Genomic DNA, 18,796 nt, shown 5'->3' with positions numbered 1-18,796 from the left:
AAGGAGGCCATTCAGTCCATCGATTCTGTGCTGATTCCCCGAAAGAGCATTACCACTTAGGCCCACTCCCCCGCCCTCTCCCTGTAACCCCAGCTAACCTGCATATTTTTAGACACTAAGAGGTAATTTAGCATGGCCAATCCACTTAACCTGTTCAGCCTGGCCAGATTACCAGAAAACATGCTGCTGTGCCATTCAAAGAAGAGCAGGGAGTTCTGGCCAACACTCATCCCTCAATGGACACCATCAAAATAGAATATATGGTCATTTTGTTGGTTGGACCTTGATGTGTGCAGAATTGCTGCCACAATTGACGATAAAGCAACAATGACGGAACTTCAAAATGTTTCATTGTCTATCTGGTGATTTGGGATAGTGTGAGGATATGCAAGATGTCATACAACTGTCAGTTCTTGCTTTCGTTGTGACCTTTTGAGATCCTGTGGTGAAGATGCCTTCAATATAAATGATTAAATAGAGATTTTGTAGCCTTTTCTGCACTCAGTATGGATTATTTCAGCTTTTGTAACTTCGATCATTCTCATTGGCATGTTCAACACTGGACCTTTAATTAATACTTATACTTGTCTTGAAATTTAGGGAAACTTTCAGTAACATGCCTGAGAAACAAATAACAAACACAATTAGTAGTTTGTTAGCTACATGACGGAAATTCTAGCTGTGGCACAGAATGGGCGGGATACTCTAATGCGCGGCAGAGTGTCCACGCCGTCGTAAACCCCGTCGCGTTTTACGATGGCATCAACTGGCTGAGCCGAGCACTAATTCTGGCCCCTACAGGGGACCAGCACGGCACTGGAGTGGTTGACGCCGCTCCGGCTGCTGATCCCTGCGTGCACTATGCGCCGCGGGATCCTACATGCGCAGTGACCTCCTTCAATGCACTGGCCCCGACGCAACATGGCGCAGGGCTGCAGGGGCTGCTGCATAGGAAAGGAGGCCCCCAGCCAGAGAGGCCGGCCTGCTGATCGGTGGGCCCCGATCGCGGGCCAGGCCACATCGGAGGCCCCCCCCCCGGGTTCGGACCCCCCCCCCCCCCCCCTCTACCCCCACAGGCCGCCACCCGACCCCTTCAACGCCGAGGTCCTGCTGGCTCAGAGCAGGTTAGAACGGCGCCGGCGGGGCTCGTTTTTTTTAAATGGCCGCTCGGCCCATCCGGGCCGGAGAATCGGGGGTTCTAAAATGTGGGCAGCACGGTAGCATTGTGGATAGCACAATTGCTTCACAGCTCCAGGGTTCCAGGTTCGATTCCGGCTTGGGTCACTGTCTGCGGAGTCTGCACATCCTCCCCGTGTGTGCATGGGTTTCCTCCGGGTGCTCCGGTGTCCTCCCGCAGTCCAAAGATGTGCAGGTTAGGTGGATTGGCCATGAAAAATTGCCCTTAGTGTCCAAAATTGCCCTTAGTGTTGGGTGGGGTTGCTGGGTTATGGGGATAGGGTGGAGGTGTGGACCTTGGGTGCTCTTTCCAAGAGCCGGTGCAGACTCGATGGGCCAAATAGCCTCCTTCTGCACTGTAAATTCTATGATAATACCAGCATCGGGCAATGGTGAATCCAGCCCTTAATCTTTATGCTGAACTCATTGGTTCTTAAATTTTATCCCCTTCCCTGCAATCTTCACCTGGCCAGAAGGCCAAACATAAACACACAGTCAGGATCTGAGGACCACGTTGGAACTTGATAGGGGAAAATAAAGATGGATCCCATTAGCTTTAAGCATTAACTCTAAAAATCAGTTCAAAATGATGGCAAGATATAGGGGTTTATCACCTGGCCAATTTTAACAGTCGACCTACCCAGCTTCTTCAGTGTGATGGAGTAGGACGATGAATAACCTCTGCAGACTGGCAATCTCCATCGATTGCCACTTTTGCTGGACTTACCTTTGGTGGGATTCCTAAGCCCGTCTCGCCCAACCTTCCTCACTTAGGCTGGGTGAGACAGGGACAACGAAGCTGGTCCCCAGCATCATCGTCGTGGAATAACTGGGGCGCAGAGAGATAAGTTGGACTGGGCTGGTGGGGTGGGGTGGAGATCGGATCAGAGGAGGGGTTGGACTGGAAGAGGGGTTCGACTGGAGGAGGGATCAGACCAGAGGAGGGACTGGACTGGAGGAGGGATCAGACCAGAGGAGGGACTGGACTGGAGGAGGGATCGGACCGGAGAAGGGACTGGACTGGAGGAGGGATCGGACCGGAGGAGGGACTGGACTGGAGGAGGGATCGGACCAGAGGAGGGACTGGACTGGAGGAGGGTGGGTTGGATTGGAGTGGGACTGTCGGAACGGGGAGGGAGGGGGTTCAGACCACGTGGTGATAGGGGGTTCACTCCAGGCCACACCGAGAGTTGGGTCAGACCAGAGCTGGGGGGGTGGGGTCAGACCGTAGGGGGTTCTAGGTCAAAGAGGAGGCGGGGAGAGGTTGGGCCTCAGAGGGTGGAATGGTGTGGTGGGTCTCCTCGGGGGCCATGAGTGTGGGCGAGGTTGGGTCTGGGTTTTTGAAATAGTCACTCTGGAGTTAGAAATAATTTTTTTCTCTCAAATCTTTCAGAGTAACTATCAGGGTAAAACTGTCAGAACCATCTGAAGTTAATGATTTAAGTCTCTTCTGTTGGATGGTCCCCAGCCAGCGCAATTGTCAGAGAAAGTTAGCACTTAGGAAAGTACTGGGTAAACCTTTACGTGGGAACTTTAGAGGGATTCCCCAGTGTATCATTGGGGTACCCCCTAACTGCAACGCTGGGGAACACTTTGTGCAAACAAATGGAAGCACGACCCATGCTGTCACGCTGGCAGTGCGGGGCTGGAAAAATCCCAGGATCGGGGTGCTTTTTTAAAGGGTGCCCTGATTTCCGATAAAAGAAATACAGGAATATGCCCCACATGTACTTGAAAGCCTACTCTCACGGGCACAGGAACAACCCCTGCACACCACCATCCCCTCCCTCCCCCTCTACCCTCACGGACAGGGGGATGCCCCCAACCACCTCCCCACATGTCATAATATACACCAGTGTATCATGGTGTTGACACACACACACTGATGGACACACAGTGGGACCAATCAACACACACAACACCGCAGCTAATCACCAGTTAGAGCACATGCACTATAAAGACAGGGGGCATCAGAGTTCCCGCTCATTCGAGCTGCAGCTTCATAGTAGGACAGAGCTCACAGCCTGCAGCACAGATCTTCACCATGTGCTGAGTGCATAGACTGGATAGGACAAGGCATAGGTCTTTAGTTCAGTCTAATATCGTGTTAACCCACAGTGAAAGTATGTTAAACAATTTCTGACTTAATAAAATAATGTTGCACTATTTTTGTGTTGGTGGCCTGTATGTGTTCCACGGATCCAGAGCGCCCAACACAACACCACAGACATGGGGAATGTTCCCCCACAGATATGTGGACCCACCCTCCAGTTGAGCTCCCCCGAGGGGCCCACCCTGCCACTTGCTCCCTGGGGGCAGTGCAAGGGGACAGTATCGGGGGCAGTGACAGGGTGCTGGGGGCAGTGCCAGGGTACAGCTCAGGCATCTCGCTCTCCCTCCGGGGGCTATACTTAACTGTGCATCGGAGGTAGGTTCCCTTCGCCTGGCATTCCCATTTTTAAAAACACGTTGTAAACCTCGCTGACGTGACACCATGTCGGCAAGTGGACATCTCCTATTGTGGTGGGACCGTGTGGCAGGGTAATAACATTATAATTCATTTAAATTAGGTTTTTGATCTTTTTAGTCAGTAGCTTTGTTGCACCACTGGTGGGGGTGGGGAAATTCTAAATCTAATTCTCGTTTTATGACTCGTGGAACTTTACGACCACATTGCTGTTTGCACCCATGGCAAACCCGCGTAGAAAATCCTGGCCATAGAGCAAAGGGTTAACATCAGAAGCTGGTGTGACTGCTGATTTAACTACAATGTAATGTCACATGATTAAATGACTGAGATCTGGATTGTGTCGAGTAACTGAGATGTACTGAGATGTACATAGATCTGTAAATAAAAAAGGATGTTTTTTTAGGAACTGCAGTCTAAAGTAATACAAATAAATCCTGAATAACCCCATCCATGGGTGGCACTGTAGCACAGCGGTTAGCACTGTTGCTTCACAGCTCCAGATCCCAGGTTCGATTCCCAGCTTGAGTCACTGTCTGTGTCCGGAGTCTGCACGTTCTCCCCGTGTCTGCGTGGGTTTCCTCCGGGTGCTCCGGTTTCCTCTCACAAGTCCCGAAAGAGTGCTGTTAGGTAAGTTGAACATTCTGAATTCTCCCTCAGAGCACCTGAACAGGCCCCGGAATGTGGCGACTAGCGCATTTTCACAGTAACTTCATTGCAGTGTTAATGTAAGCCTACTTGTGACAATAAAGATTATTATTATTATAGACCCTGAACACAGGACGAAACAATAGGAAGAGATTGGTGTGAGAAACTGTGGACAGGTACCTACTTCAGGCCAATAATTTAGTGTTCATCTGTGGCTATCTTCAACCAAAATGGTTCAACTGTTTGACTGAACAGGGAGAATCAGTTGGTTTCAGATCTCTTACCCATTTTTTGATGGAGCTTTTCCCTGCTTACAATTGCTGATTTCATAAAAATGAACAGGATACCTATTTTTGACTGGATCATTGCATGCGATAATGTCTCAGTGAAAGAACATGATAATTAACTGCTTTGTCAATGAAATGAAAAGTAAATTGCAGTTAATTGTCCCTTAAAGAAGTCTTATGATTCGTATTATTTAAAAATTAAACCAGTAAAAGGATCTGCACCTCACGTCAACATTGTCTCATTTTCTATTTTTGCGTATTTTTCTTGATATGGATATGATGGACCCCCTGGCCTGGCTTTAAGCAGGTACATTCAGCATTTCTGCTCAATTGATGTTGAGCTGCATGTGAAGGGGTAATGAGGCAGGGCGGCAGCATTATAATTCTCTAACGCAAGCCTTGCTGTGTGTGACTCAATGTCAGATGCGGTTGATCACTAAATTTACTCTAACAGATTATTAGCTTAGATTTCATACACTCCATTTCACATTATTTCCATGCCATTTGGTCTAAAGTATTCCTTTCTGCAATGTTTCTAGGACTGGGAACTGGTTCTGCATGGCCATTGATCTATGGGACAACAGACATGTACTAGTGATGCCCTGCCAAGTATATCACTGCTCTGCCATTCAAGGCCTCCATGGCAGCAGATATAAGCTCCTTGCAGGTAGAAAGGACTTCCTTTGTTATAGAAGCATCAGCTGCAGGATGAATGGAAGCAAAGCCGGCTCATGGTTACCTGCTGACTTTATGAGATGCAAAAAGGTTCAAGTCTCCCACGTAGTCCAAAATGGAAGAAGAGAAGGATAACAAGTGCATATAAGAAGTACTTAGATATCAAGTGATGTTTCTAGTAGAGTTAGTTATAGTAGGTTCATGAGAGAAGGCATAATTCCAGGTGAAGACTGGTTCTGTTAAGGGCACCACACTGCCACCTGGACATTGATAGGAAGCAAATCAAGAAATGTACGAGGATTATCACCATCTTTTCTCACCTTGCCTTTTAAAGTTACCAAGCTTCTCCTTACATTGAACTGCAGTCTGAGGAATTAATGAGTTTGCCTTTGTAAACCCTCCTACCTCATTCCACTTGCCTTGTTTGGAGCCCCTCTGTGCTTGTCATCTTAGCCTATTCCTGGTACACTTTGTCAAAGCCCTGTGCCCCATAGCAAACTTTTCAGGAATTTTATGTAGTAAATCTTCCTGATCACTTTGTAGGCACAGTAGCACAGTGGGTAGCACTGTGGCTTCACAGTTCCAGCTTAGATTCCCGGCTTGGGCCACTGTCTGTGCGGAGTTGACACATTCTCCCTGTATCTGCGTGGGTTTCCTCCGGGTGCTCCGGTTTCCTCCCACAAGTCCCAAAAGGCTTGCTGTTAGGTAATTTGCACATTCTGATTTCTCCCTCTGTGTACCCAAACAGGCGCTGGAATGTGGTGACTAGGGGCTTTTCACAGTAACTTAATTGCAGTGTTAAGTATACTTGTGACAATAAAGATTATTATTATAAAGAAGTCTTCTGAACATGGTTGCCTCATCAACTTGCTGCAGATGTTTAAAGGGTGTAGCCACGTGCTATTTCCCGCACCAAGCCCCATCAGCCGTGCTTTCAAAGGCTGGAACTCACTCAAAATATGTTTTAATTAACTGAAGCCATAAAATTATCACCGAATATTAACTCTCATATCAGGTCCACCCCCTTAGTGGCTGTGCCATCAGCTGCCTAGCAGCTAAACGTTGGAACTCTCTCCCTAAAAATCTCTACCTCTCTTGTTCTTCCCTAATGACATTCCTAAAAATGAGCTTTTATGAGCTTTTGGTTACCTGTCCTAATAGATACTTACGTGGCTTGGTTCGAATGTTTGATCAGGCTCATGCGCAGTGCCTTGGGATATTTAACTATATTACAAGGGCTATGTAAATTCAAGTAGCTTTTGTTGGAAAAGCAGTTTAATGAAACGCCCAGTAATCCATTTTTACCAGCTGAAAACTGGCCAATGCTGAGGTTCAAACTCCGGTTGCCCAAACGAGAGTCTACCATACCAACATTGAGTTAAAGTCTGCAAAAAGCCAACTGTTACCCACAGAAGTATGGGTCCACATTCTGTGAACTCTCTTCAATGCTGAGAAGGAAATTAAAAAGCTCAACAGTGGCTGCCAGATGGCGGATTCTGACTTTAAATAAATAAACATGACACTACACTAATCATATTTGAAACAATTGTTTTTCTTCATACCTGAGTTCCATGACTTACCAGGGGTAAACCATGGGGTACAGGTCTCTGGCGCAGAGTCTGTCCCTGTGCTCAGAGGTGAAAGGGGGAGAGGAGTAGAGCATTAGTCATTGGAGACTCCATAGTTAGGGGGATAGATAGGAGATTTTGTGGGAACGAGAGAGACTTGCGGTTGGTGTGTTGCCTCCCAGGTGCCAGGGTCCGTGATGTCTCGGATCGTGTTTCCGGGATCCTTAAGGGGGAGGGGGAGCAGCCCCAAGTCGTGGTCCACATAGGCACCAACGACATAGGTAGGAAAAGGGATAGGGATGTAAGGCAGGAATTCAGGGAGCTAGGGTGGAATCTTAGAGCTAGAACAAACAGAGTTATTATCTCTGGGATGTTACCCGTGCCACGTGTTAGCGAGACGACGAATAGGGAGAGAGAGCAGTTGAACACGTGGCTACAGGGATGGTGCAGGAGGGAGGTTTTCAGATACCTGGATAATTGGGGCTCATTCTGGGGTAGGTGGGATCTCTACAAATGGGATGGTCTGCACCCGGACCAGAGGGGTACCAATATCTTGGGGGACAAATTTGCTAATGCTCTTCGGGAGGGTTTAAAGTAGTTCAGCAGGAGCTTGGGAACCTGAATTGTACCTCCAGTATACAGGAGGTTGAGAGTAGTGAGGTCATGAGTAAGGTTTCAAGGTTGCAGGAGTGTACCGGCAGGCAGGAAGGTGGTTTAACGTGTGTCTACTTCAACGCCAGGAGCATCCGCAATAAGGTGGGTGAACTTGCAGCTTGTGTTGGTACCTGGGACTTCGATGTTGTGGCCATTTCGGAGACATGGATAGAGCAGGGACAGGAATGGTTGTTGCAGGTTCCAGAGTTTAGATATTTCAGTAAGCTCAGGGAAGATGGTAAAAGAGGGGGAGGTGTGGCATTGTTAGTCAAGGACAGTATTACGGTGGTCGGAAGGACGTTTGATGAGGACTCGTCTACTGAGGTAGTATGTGCTGAGGCTGGAAACAGGAAAGGAGAGGTCACCCTGTTGGGAGTTTTCTATAGGCCTCCGAAAAGTTCCAGAGATGTAGAGGAAAGGATTGCAAAGATGATTCTGGATAGGAGCGAAAGTAACAGAGTAGTTGTTATGGGGGACTTAACTTTCCAAATATTGACTGGAAACTCTATAGTTCGAGTACTTTAGATGGGTCTGTTTTTGTCCAATGTGTGCAGGAGGGTTTCCTGACACAGTATGTAGATAGGCCAACAAGAAGCGAGGCCACATTGGATTTGGTACTGGGTAATGAACCAGGACAGGTGTTAGATTTAGAGGTAGGTGAGCACTTTGGTGATACTGACCACAATTCGATTACGTTTACTTTAGTGATGGAAAGGGATAGGTATATATATATACCACAGGGCAAGAGTTATAGCTGGGGAAAGGCAATTACGATGCGATGAGGCAAGACTTAGGATGCATAGGATGGGGAAGGAAACTGCAGGGGATGGGCACAATTGAAATGTGGAGCTTGTTCAAGGAACAGCTACTGCGTGTCTTTGATAAGTATGTACCTGTCAGGCAGGAGGAAATGGTCGAGCGAGGGAACCATGGTTTACTAAAGTAGTTGAATCACTTGTCAAGAAGAAGAAGGAGGCTTACGTAAAGATGAGACGTGAAAGTTCAGTTAGGGCGCTTGAGAGTTACAAGTTAGCTAGGAAGGACCGAAAGAGTGAGCTAAGAAGAGCCAGGAGGGGACATGAGAAGTCTTTGGCAGGTAGGATCAAGGATAACCCTAAAGCTTTCTATAGGTGTGTCAGGAATAAAAGAATGACTAGGGTAAGAGTAGGGCCAGTCAAGGACAGTAGTGGGAAGTTGTGCTTGGAGTCCGAGGAGATAGGAGAGGTGCTAAATGAATATTTTTCATCAGTATTCACACAGGAAAAAGACAATGTTGTCGAGGAGAACACTGAGATACAGGTTACTAGACTAGAAGGGCTTGAGGTTCATAAGGAGGAGGTGTTAGCAATTCTGGAAAGTGTGAAAATAGATAAGTCCCCTGGGCCGGATGGGATTTATCCTAGAATTCTCTGGGAAGCTAGGGAGGAGATTGCTGAGCCTTTGGCTTTGATCTTTATGTCATCATTGTCTACAGGAATACTGCCAGAAGACTGGAGGATAGCAAATGTTGTCCCCTTGTTCAAGAAGGGGAGTAGAGACAACCCCGGTAACTATAGACCAGTGAGCCTTACTTCTGTTGTGGGCAAAGTCTTGGAAAGGTTTATAAGAGATAGGATCTATAATGACCTAGAAAGGAATAATTTGATTAGGGATAGTCAACACGGTTTTGTGAAGGGTAGGTCGTGCCTCACAAACCTTATTGAGCACAGTACGAAGTCTTACAACACCAGGTTAAAGTCCAACAGGTTTGTTTCGATGTCACTAGCTTTTGGAGCGTTGCTCCTTCCTCAGGTGAATGAAGAGGTCTGTTCCAGAAACACATATATAGACAAATTCAAAGATGCCAAACAATGCTAGGAATGCGACCATTAGCAGGTGATTAAATCCTTACAGATCCAGAGATGGGGTAACCCCAGGTTAAAGAGGTGTGAATTGTATCAAGCCAGGACAGTTGGTAGGATTTTGCAGGCCAGATGGTGGGGGATGAATGTAATGCGACATGAATCCCAGGTCCCGGTTGAGGCCGCACTCATGTGTGCGGAACTTGGCTATAAGTTTCTGCTCGGCGATTCTGCGTTGTCGCGGATCCTGAAGGCCGCCTTGGAGAACGCTTACCCGGAGATCAGAGGCTGAATGCCCTTGACTGCTGAAGTGTTCCCCGACTGGAAGGGAACATTCCTGCCTGGTGATTGTTGCGCGATGTCCGTTCATTCGTTGTCGCAGCGTCTGCATGGTCTCGCCAATGTACCACGCTTCGGGACATCCTTTCCTGCAGCGTATGAGGTAGACAACGTTGGCCGAGTCGCACGAGTATGTACCGCGTACCTGGTGGGTGGTGTTCTCACGTGTAATAGTGGTATCCATGTCGATGATCTGGCACGTCTTGCAGAGATTGCCATGGCAGGGTTGTGTGGTGTCGTGGTCACTGTTCTGAAGACTGGGTAGTTTGCTGCAAACAATGGTTCGTTTGAGGTTGCGCGGTTGTTTGAAGGCAAGTAGTGGGGGTGTGGGGATGACCTAAGCAAGATGTTCATCGTCATCAATGACGTGTTGAAGGCTGTGAAGAAGATGACGTAGTTTCTCCGCTCTGGGGAAGTACTGGACGACGAAGGGTATTCTGTCAGTTGTGTCCCATGTTTGTCTTCTGAGGAGTTCCGCACACATGAGTGCAGCCTCAACCGGGACCTGGGATTCATGTCGCATTACATTCATCCCCCACCATCTGGCCTGCAAAATCCTACCAACTGTCCTGGCTTGATACAATTCACACCTCTTTAACCTGGGGTTACCCCATCTCTGGATCTGTAAGGATTTAATCACCTGCTAATGGTCGCATTCCTAGCATTGTTTGGCATCTTTGAATTTGTCTATATATGTGTTTCTGGAACAGACCTCTTCATTCACCTGAGGAAGGAGCAACGCTCCGAAAGCTAGTGACATCGAAACAAACCTGTTGGACTTTAACCTGGTGTTGTAAGACTTCATACTGTGCTCACCCCAGTCCAACGCCGGCATCTCCACATCAAACCTTATTGAGTTCTTTGAGAAGGTGACCAAACAGGTGGATGAGGGTAAAGCAGTTGATGTGGTGTATATGGATTTCAGTCAAGCATTTGATAAGGTTCCCCATGGTAGGCAATTGCAGAAAATATGGAGGCATGGGATTCAGGGTGATTTAGCAGTTTGGATCAGAAATTGGCTAGCTGTAAGAAGACAGAGGGTGGTGGTTGATGGGAAATGTTCAGCCTGGAGTTCAGTTACTAGTGGTGTACCACAAGGATCTGTTTTGGGGCCACTGCTGTTTGTCATTTTTATAAATGACCTGGAGGAGGGCGTAGAAGGATAGGTGAGTAAATTTGCAGATGACACTAAAGTCGGTGGAGTTGTGGACAGTGCAGAAGGATGTTGCAGGTTACAGAGGGACATAGATAAGCTGCAGAGCTGCACTGAGAGGTGGCAAATGGAGTTTAATGCAGAAAAGTGTGAGGTGATTCATTTTGGAAAGTGTAACAGGAATACAGAGTACTGGGCTAACGGTAAGATTCTTGGTAGCGTGGATGAGCAGAGAGAGCTCGGTGTCCATGTACATAAATCCCTGAAAGTTTCCACCCAGGTTGATAGGGTTGTTAAGAAGGTGTACGGTGTGTTCGCTTTTATTGGTAGAGGGATCGAGTTTCGGAGCCATGAGGTCATATTGCAGCTGTACAAAACTCTGGTGCGGCCGCATTTGGAGTATGCGTGCAGTTCTGGTCGCCACATTATCGGAAGGATGTGGAAGCATTGGAAAGGGTGCAGAGGAGATTTACCAGGATGCTGCCTGGTATGGACGGAAGATCTTATGAGGAAAGGCTGAGGGACTTAAGGCTGTTTTCGTTCGAGAGAAGAAGGTTAAGAGGTGACTTAATTGAAGCATACAAGATGATCAGACGATTAAATAGGGTGGACAGTGAGAGCCTTTTTCCTCGGATGATGATGGCTAGCATGAGGGGACATAGCTTTAAATTGAGATAGATATATGACAGATGTCAGAGGTAGGTTCTTTACTCAGAGTATGGCGTGGAATGCCCTGCCTGCAACAGTAGTGGGCTCGCCAACATTAAGGGCATTTAAATGGTCATTGGATAGACATGTGGACGATAAGGGAATAGTGTAGATGGGCTTTAGAGTGGTTTCACAGGTCGGTGCAACATCGAGGGCCGAAGGGCCTGTACTGTGCTGTAATGTTCTATGTTCTAAATCAGTGACTTCAAGCCAAAACAATCATTAACAGTACAACTGAACAATTCTGATGAAAAATAATTATGGAAAAATGCAGTTCTAATTTTAGACAGGTTAATTTCTGAATTATTTTATTAAAAGTTTCACAGTGGAAAGAATTAGTCTTCTGAAAACATCATTACTGCAATTCATGCTTAATGCCACTTTTTCCAGATAATTGAAAAAGATCAATCTATAAACTACTGCTGTATGTGTTCCAACACTGGGAATTCTTTAGTACTGGAAGAAAACATTAAAAGTCCAAACATTACTGAAAGAAAACATTTGGGTGATGTGATGAATGTAGAAACTGTTATGTATTATATTTTATTTTTGTGGCAGTAGTGTTATCAAAAACCTGGGTTAAGATACATATTTGTTGCAGTAATATTATTAACAAACCTAGATTAAGGTATACTAAAAAAATTGGAGACACTTTATCAGGTTTAAAACATATAATTCCTAGTTTGGTTTGGGATTATTGAATTTAAAGACAGTGGCCAGGATTCTCCCTTCCGGGGATTAAGTCCCCATCCCGGCAGGAAAACCAGCGCCAACGACTCCGGCATCAATGGGCCCCCAAGGTGAGGTATCTCACTTTCTCGGGGGCTAGGTGGCCGCCGGAGGGGTTGGCGCCGCTCCAGCTGGTACCGAAGGGACGGCGCGAGTTCGCGCATGCGCCGAAGGGCTGGCGTGACCTCGTGCACACGTAGAACCGCTGGTGTGGTTCCGCGCATGTGCAGACCGGACTGCGTATTTTGGCGCATGCACTCTTCTCTGCGCCGACCATGGTGGAGTCCGACAGGGGCCGGAGCGGAAGGAAGGAGTGCCCCCACGGAACAGGCATGCCCGCAGATCGGTGGGCCCCGATCGCGGGCCAGGCCACCGTGGGGGTCCCCCACCGCGGTCGGATCCCCCGCATCCCCCCCCCCGAAGACCGCCCCAGCCGACTTACCTGCCAGGTCCCGCCGATACGTAAGCTGAGTGATTCACGCCGGCGGGACTGGCCAAAAACAGACAGCCGCTCAGCCCATCGAGGCCGGGAGAATTGCCGGGGGAGGCACTGCTAATGGCCCCCGACCGGTGTGGCGTGAATCCCGCCCTCACCTGGAAAACGTCGCTGGAGAATACGGCAGCCGGCGGCGGGGCGGGATTCACACCGGCCCCCCGGGGATTCTCCGACCCGGGGGGGTGGGGGTGGGGTTGGAGAATCCCGCCCAGTGTGTGCGAAGAACTGCTGCTTTCTTTCAGATGTTGATGCTCTTGTCAGTTTTAATAGGGAGTGACTGGTAAAATGGCTCTTTCAGCAGCTAAGAGTTTCCTGGGTATGGGCATGGAAAATACCACTTTGGTTGGTTTGCAAAGGGTGCTTAAAACAAAGCTTTTGGATTTTGTGGTCAAGCTGCGGTTGGCTTGACCTGAGGGGTGAGGAAGGTGGAGATAACTCAAGCGATAGCTCAGCATTTAAATTTGCCAGAGACACAGTTTGAATCATTAGAAGTAGCTAAAATCGAATTACAAATGAAACAATTCAAAATTCAGGAAAAAGCTAAAGAGAAAGAAATGGAACTGAAACATCTTGAATTGGAATTAAAAGCAAAGGAAAAAGATATATAGAGAGAGTAGCAATGGCGGAAGAAAAGGATAAAGAGAGAGTGGCAATGGCAGAAGCAATAGAAAAGGAGAGAATTTGAACTTCAGAAAATAGAGCTGCAAAGAAATTATCAACTTGAAATGTTGGCATTAAAGGCAGATGTTGAAGAAAGTTCAGTGGGAGGAGTAACACCTCTTAGTCAAAAAACTAGTGGAGATATGTTTAAATATATTCAAGCACTTCCAAGGTTTGACGAGAAAGATGTGGGAGCCATTTTTATCTCATTTGAGAAAATACCTGAACAACTGCGTTGACCAAAAATCATGTGGGTATTGTTGGTTCAAACAAAGTTGGTACATAGAGCTGGTGAAGTGTTTGCACATTATCGAAGGAGGTATCTAGAGATTATGTGAATTTAACACCTGGGGAGGTTAGGAAAGCCATTTTAAGTACATATGAACTTGTGCCAGAAGACTACAGACAGAATTTTAGAAATCTAAGGAAAGAACCAACTTAGGCATACATAGAGTTGAAAGAACTACCAAAATAATTTTGATAGGTGATCTAAAAATAGATCTAACGTGTGAAGCTCTTAGGGAAAAGGTTATTTCCGAGGAATTTAAAGATTCACCTCCCACAGTAGTGAGAACTCGTGGAAGAGCAGAGGGTTAAAAGTATGAGTTGCAGTAAGTAAGGAGGTTCTTAATGGATACAGGAGCAAGCCAATCTTTAATGGTGAGAGATAAGGAATTACGTAGTTCAGAAGGCGTATTGTCAGAAAAGGTGGTAATATGTGTGATTACTGCCTGAAGTAATCACACATAAGTAAGGTCAGGTTAGCAAGTCCAGTGAAAAGTGGTGAAGTGGTGGTTGGAGTAATGGAGAAATTTCATTTTTCAGGGGTAGAGTTTATCCTGGATAATGATATAGCTGGATCAGAGGTAGGGTTGACGTCTACGGTGGTTGTAAGGCCGGTGGAAAGTCAAACAACTGAGGCGTTGCAAGAAGCATATTCTGGTGTGCTTCCAGATTATGTGGTAACAAGACCACAGTCCAAAGATGTGGGGTTAGGTGGATTGGCTATGCTTAATTGCCCTTAGTGTCCAAAAAGGTTAGGTGGCGTTACTGGGTTTCAGGGATAGGGTGTAAGCTTAAGTAGGGTGCTCTTTCCAAGGACCGGTGCACACAATGGGCCAAATTGCCTCCTGCTGCACTGTAAATTCTATGATTATATGATTCTATTATATACCAGCGGGATTTTCCATCCCTTTCCGCCGATGGGATCTTCCAGTCTTGGGAAAGGTAACCCCCACCCATGGCAGATTCCCTGACAGTGTGTCAAGTGATCCATCCAAATTGGCGTAGACATTTGTGTGACTGGAAGGTGCCACGACAGCCAATGGCAAGCTGCCTCTGTCACCAGAAGACATGCCATTGGGGCCAGTAAATGTGACCTTAGTAGTACAAGACAAGAGGCTAAGTGCCAGAGCCAACGGAGAATCCGTGGTGTTCCACAATGGGAAAATCGGCACCAAACCCTCACCGATTCCGGTACCGGTGAGGAGCTAGCACCGGCGGCGTGTGAAACACCTGCGGAACGTGTGGAAAACGGCCGGAGAATCGCCGGGTCCTGAGCCGTGCATGCGCAAGGCTGACAAGCTACAGCCGTGCACACCGGAAAACATGGAGTCGACCGTGTTGGACCGCGTAACTGCCCACTCCGACCCCACAGCCAACATCTTTGCCACCACCCACCGCTCCCCCCAACCCTAGCAGAAGCCCCCCGGCCAGCGGCACAGATCTCGGCCGAGTGGGGTGGTGCTGGACACTGTCCGCAGCCGGCATGCCAGGCCCCTGACCGCTGGAACCACATGTTGTCTGCGCCGTCAGGAATTCGGCCCATTGGAGGTGGTGCATTGTGGATGGGCTGGCTGATGGCGCTCCGATGGTGTTGTGACTGCTCGCGTGTCCCGATGATGTCCGATTTAGAGGGGGCGGAGAATTTCCAACGGGCATCAAACCGGCGCCTGCCCCGATTTTGGCATCGAGAACCATTCTCCGCCCAATCGCCGTTCTCGATTTCGGCGTTGGGCTACTGAGAATCCTGCCCAGGAGCTAGATTTTCTATAGCACCTTTCAGTATTACACAGTGTAAAAACATTTTTCCCAACCATTTGATGAATTTCCCCTTTGCCTGATCGTGTACAAAATAAATGTATTGCTCTGCATCTTATATTTTTTAATTTTCCTTTACTAATTTACCTAGTTTCTAACTCCGCTGTCATCCTAATTTGAGACATGCCCCTTGATCTTGCTGAACTTTGCCTCTTTCCAGCCTCTATTTTGAAATACATTGCTGTGGGGATGGTTGGGCGGGGGGTATTGCTGTGGGGATGGGGGGGGGGGCATTGCTGTGGGGATGGGGGGGGGGAGGGGGGCGGTGGCTATATCAAAGAATAGAGTTTCATGGAGAGGATTTTTATACTGATACTGGAAAGAGCATGAGATTTCTACTAAAATATAACTTATAAAGGAAGCCCACAATTAGATTGCATTAACAATTGTCGCACAAAGTCAAAATATTCTTTGTACTCAGTTTTTCTATTCAATAACTTTTGCAACAAAATTTCACATCAATGTACCTTTATGGAAATGTAAAAACGGAATTATTTCATTTCCATGAAGGACTTATGTATAGCCATGTATAAAACTAATAGGAATGCTGCGCCATTAAGCAAATTCCTTTAAGATTTATAGGAAACCCTTAGGCTCTGAAAAACATATTTATCAGTGGTGAAGGGCTTGGCAAAGATGAAGAACCGATTACAGAACCCAGTTGTGTGATCAATTCAATGGGAAATGAACTATTCTCATTTGGTAGAAACTCATTTTTCTTCAGTCACTGAATAATGTCCTGCTTAAAAATGGCAAAATTCTCCATCTTCTTTTATATTCAATTAGTCTGACTAAACAGCAGCAACTATTGTCTCCAGTTGCAGTAACAGCTGCCTGATTATCCTTAATGATCCTACTTTATCATCCAACAGTGAAAGCAGAAAACATTCTTTTACTGGATGAATGCTTCAAAGAAGCAGCAATCAGGCTCGGGAAGAATTAAGAGGAAAAAATGCAATAGGTATATATAGGTGCAGTGGGAGGGAGGTTATAAGTAGGGGTCCAAAAGGACTGGCCTTGAAATCCTGAGTTCAAAGGTCATGCAATGAGGACCACAACATTTTAAATAGCAGACGTACAGAATTTTGAAGACCTTGCACATTAATGTCACGAGATATCTCACATTTTGCCCGTTTATGATTCATGAAGCCATGGCATCCATAGCCACTGAAAATAGGTCCAGACTTCTGCAAATTTACTTAGACCCTGCCATGCAACATAGAAACTGGACATTTTGATTAAGAAGTGAATGCTGGTATTTTTCCATGATTTCAATTGAAGTACCCTTCTCATCCTCGTATCCTTTCATATTCCCTTTTTGCAAGTAACTAGTTGATTCACGCATAAAATTTTGTATATTGTGCTGGTTGAACAACATTTTGTAGCAGAGAATGTCACCTTCAGACCAGCCTGAGTGCTACTACTGTATCCTCTGCCACAATCACGCTGGTTTAACAAGTACATTGGCTATTCAAGACTGTCGTGCAATGCTTGCCTCTTGTACCCAGGCTGGGGATGGGATGCGATAGTGGAAAGCATCCTTGTACTAATACTGGAAAGAACATGTTAAGAGAAACTTTGTTTTATTCAGTTTTACCTCATATAACTGCTTCACTTTGTCTATGATGGGGGATATCAAGCTAAAGCTTCACCCATTCACATGGTCCTTGCTTTCCAACTATTATCCTTTCTCTAACCTCTGTTTGTACTTCATGGCCCTTGTATATATCTGGTTCCCTGTTCAAATCCCTAAGGTCTTGCTTATGCCTTTTTCAAAAATACTGAGATGGCCCCTAACCAATGTTATTAATGATATCCTCTGTGATATTGAATTCATCTTTTGTCTTTCTTGACAGCTCTTGTACTTGAAACAGTTGACTGCACACACTCTCCCATCACCTCTTCTCTGTTGCTCAACTCCTTGGACTGCCCTTGCGCCCTTATTTACCTGCACACAGCCAAGTGCATTGCCGGCAATGGCTTCTCTTCCTGCCTATTCATCAGCAATTCTGGAGACCCCAGGCATTTCTCCTTTGTTGCTTCCTTTCCCTCAGCTACATGCTGCATGGTATTTTCTATGTTATATTCATGTAGATTCATTATTTATTTGTTATAGTGCAGAAGGCACCCATTTTTCCCACTGAGTGCACTACTTTTCTCTAAAAGTAACACCTGGAAAGATTTGACCTGCTTACGTGCCCTTGTACCATTCTGCTTGAGGAAAGTCTAATGCTATGGATTGAGTACTGCATTCTTAGTTCCTAACTTACAACCTTTGACGATGAGAGAAGAATTTTATTGCATTATTTTGAGCTGGACCTAAATCCATAACCTAAAGATGAAAGGAAAGTCACTATTCAACCACATTACCTCACAAAGATAACAAGTTTCTCTTCATGAACCACTGCTAGCATTTCCAATCAAAATAACCTGCTCTTTTTCAAATAGTGCATGGTATCTCCTATGCCAACTTAGGAGACCAGATGAGGCTTTGATTTAATGTTGAAGCGGAGGGATACCATTTTCAGCCCTCCCTCAATACTGCATGAGTCATCTGCTTATTATGTTATCTCTCTTCCTAGGCAGTCCTTTGGAATCGATCCTTTGGGATCCACCCTGGTTCGATGGGTTCTGAGATGGCGGATAAGTCCAGTGTGACCTGCAGACTCTGCCATCTGCAGGGCAGGTGGTGCTTGAAGGATTGGGTATATGAGTTGTTTGGAAGTTTTTGCACTTTTGTGCCTGTGTGCTCCTGCAGAAGTCTCTTGATGTGTATGTTGCCTTTCTAAATGAACCTTCTCTATTTTGTTGGTCACAAGTCAAATGGGTCAGCCAGGATGACCGACCTCTTCTGTGGTGCTGTGAGCACATCGCTGAAATGTTTCTGCTATCCTCTTGTGAGTCTCCTGATGTGACCAGGTTCCGAGTACAGCAGTTGCTTCCGGAGTCTGGTATCAGGCATTCAAACTGCATTTCCTGCCCAGAGAAGTGGATTTTGAGTGATTACTGCCTCAATGCTGGGAAGATTCACATGGGGCAGGAGGCTGCTGTTGGATAGCCTCCCGTGCCCCTGGATTCGGAGGATCTTGTGAAGGTGAGGTGACCTGTGGTGGGGCATGATTCCACAGCTTCTGACACCGAGGTGAGATATTGGCGGACACCCTTGAATAGAAACATACAGCCGTCATGTAGAAAAACGAGGTCAACACTAATAAATAGGTATATAATATATTGTATATATTTGTATAAAATAAATGAAATTGAATTGAATTGACGTTTAGAAAAATTATAAACT

This window comes from Scyliorhinus torazame, chromosome 17 (genome assembly GCF_047496885.1).
Source record: "Scyliorhinus torazame isolate Kashiwa2021f chromosome 17, sScyTor2.1, whole genome shotgun sequence".
NCBI lineage: Eukaryota > Metazoa > Chordata > Chondrichthyes > Carcharhiniformes > Scyliorhinidae > Scyliorhinus > Scyliorhinus torazame.
The sequence above is the reverse complement of the archived record's forward strand: the minus strand, read 5'-3'. Positions refer to the sequence as shown.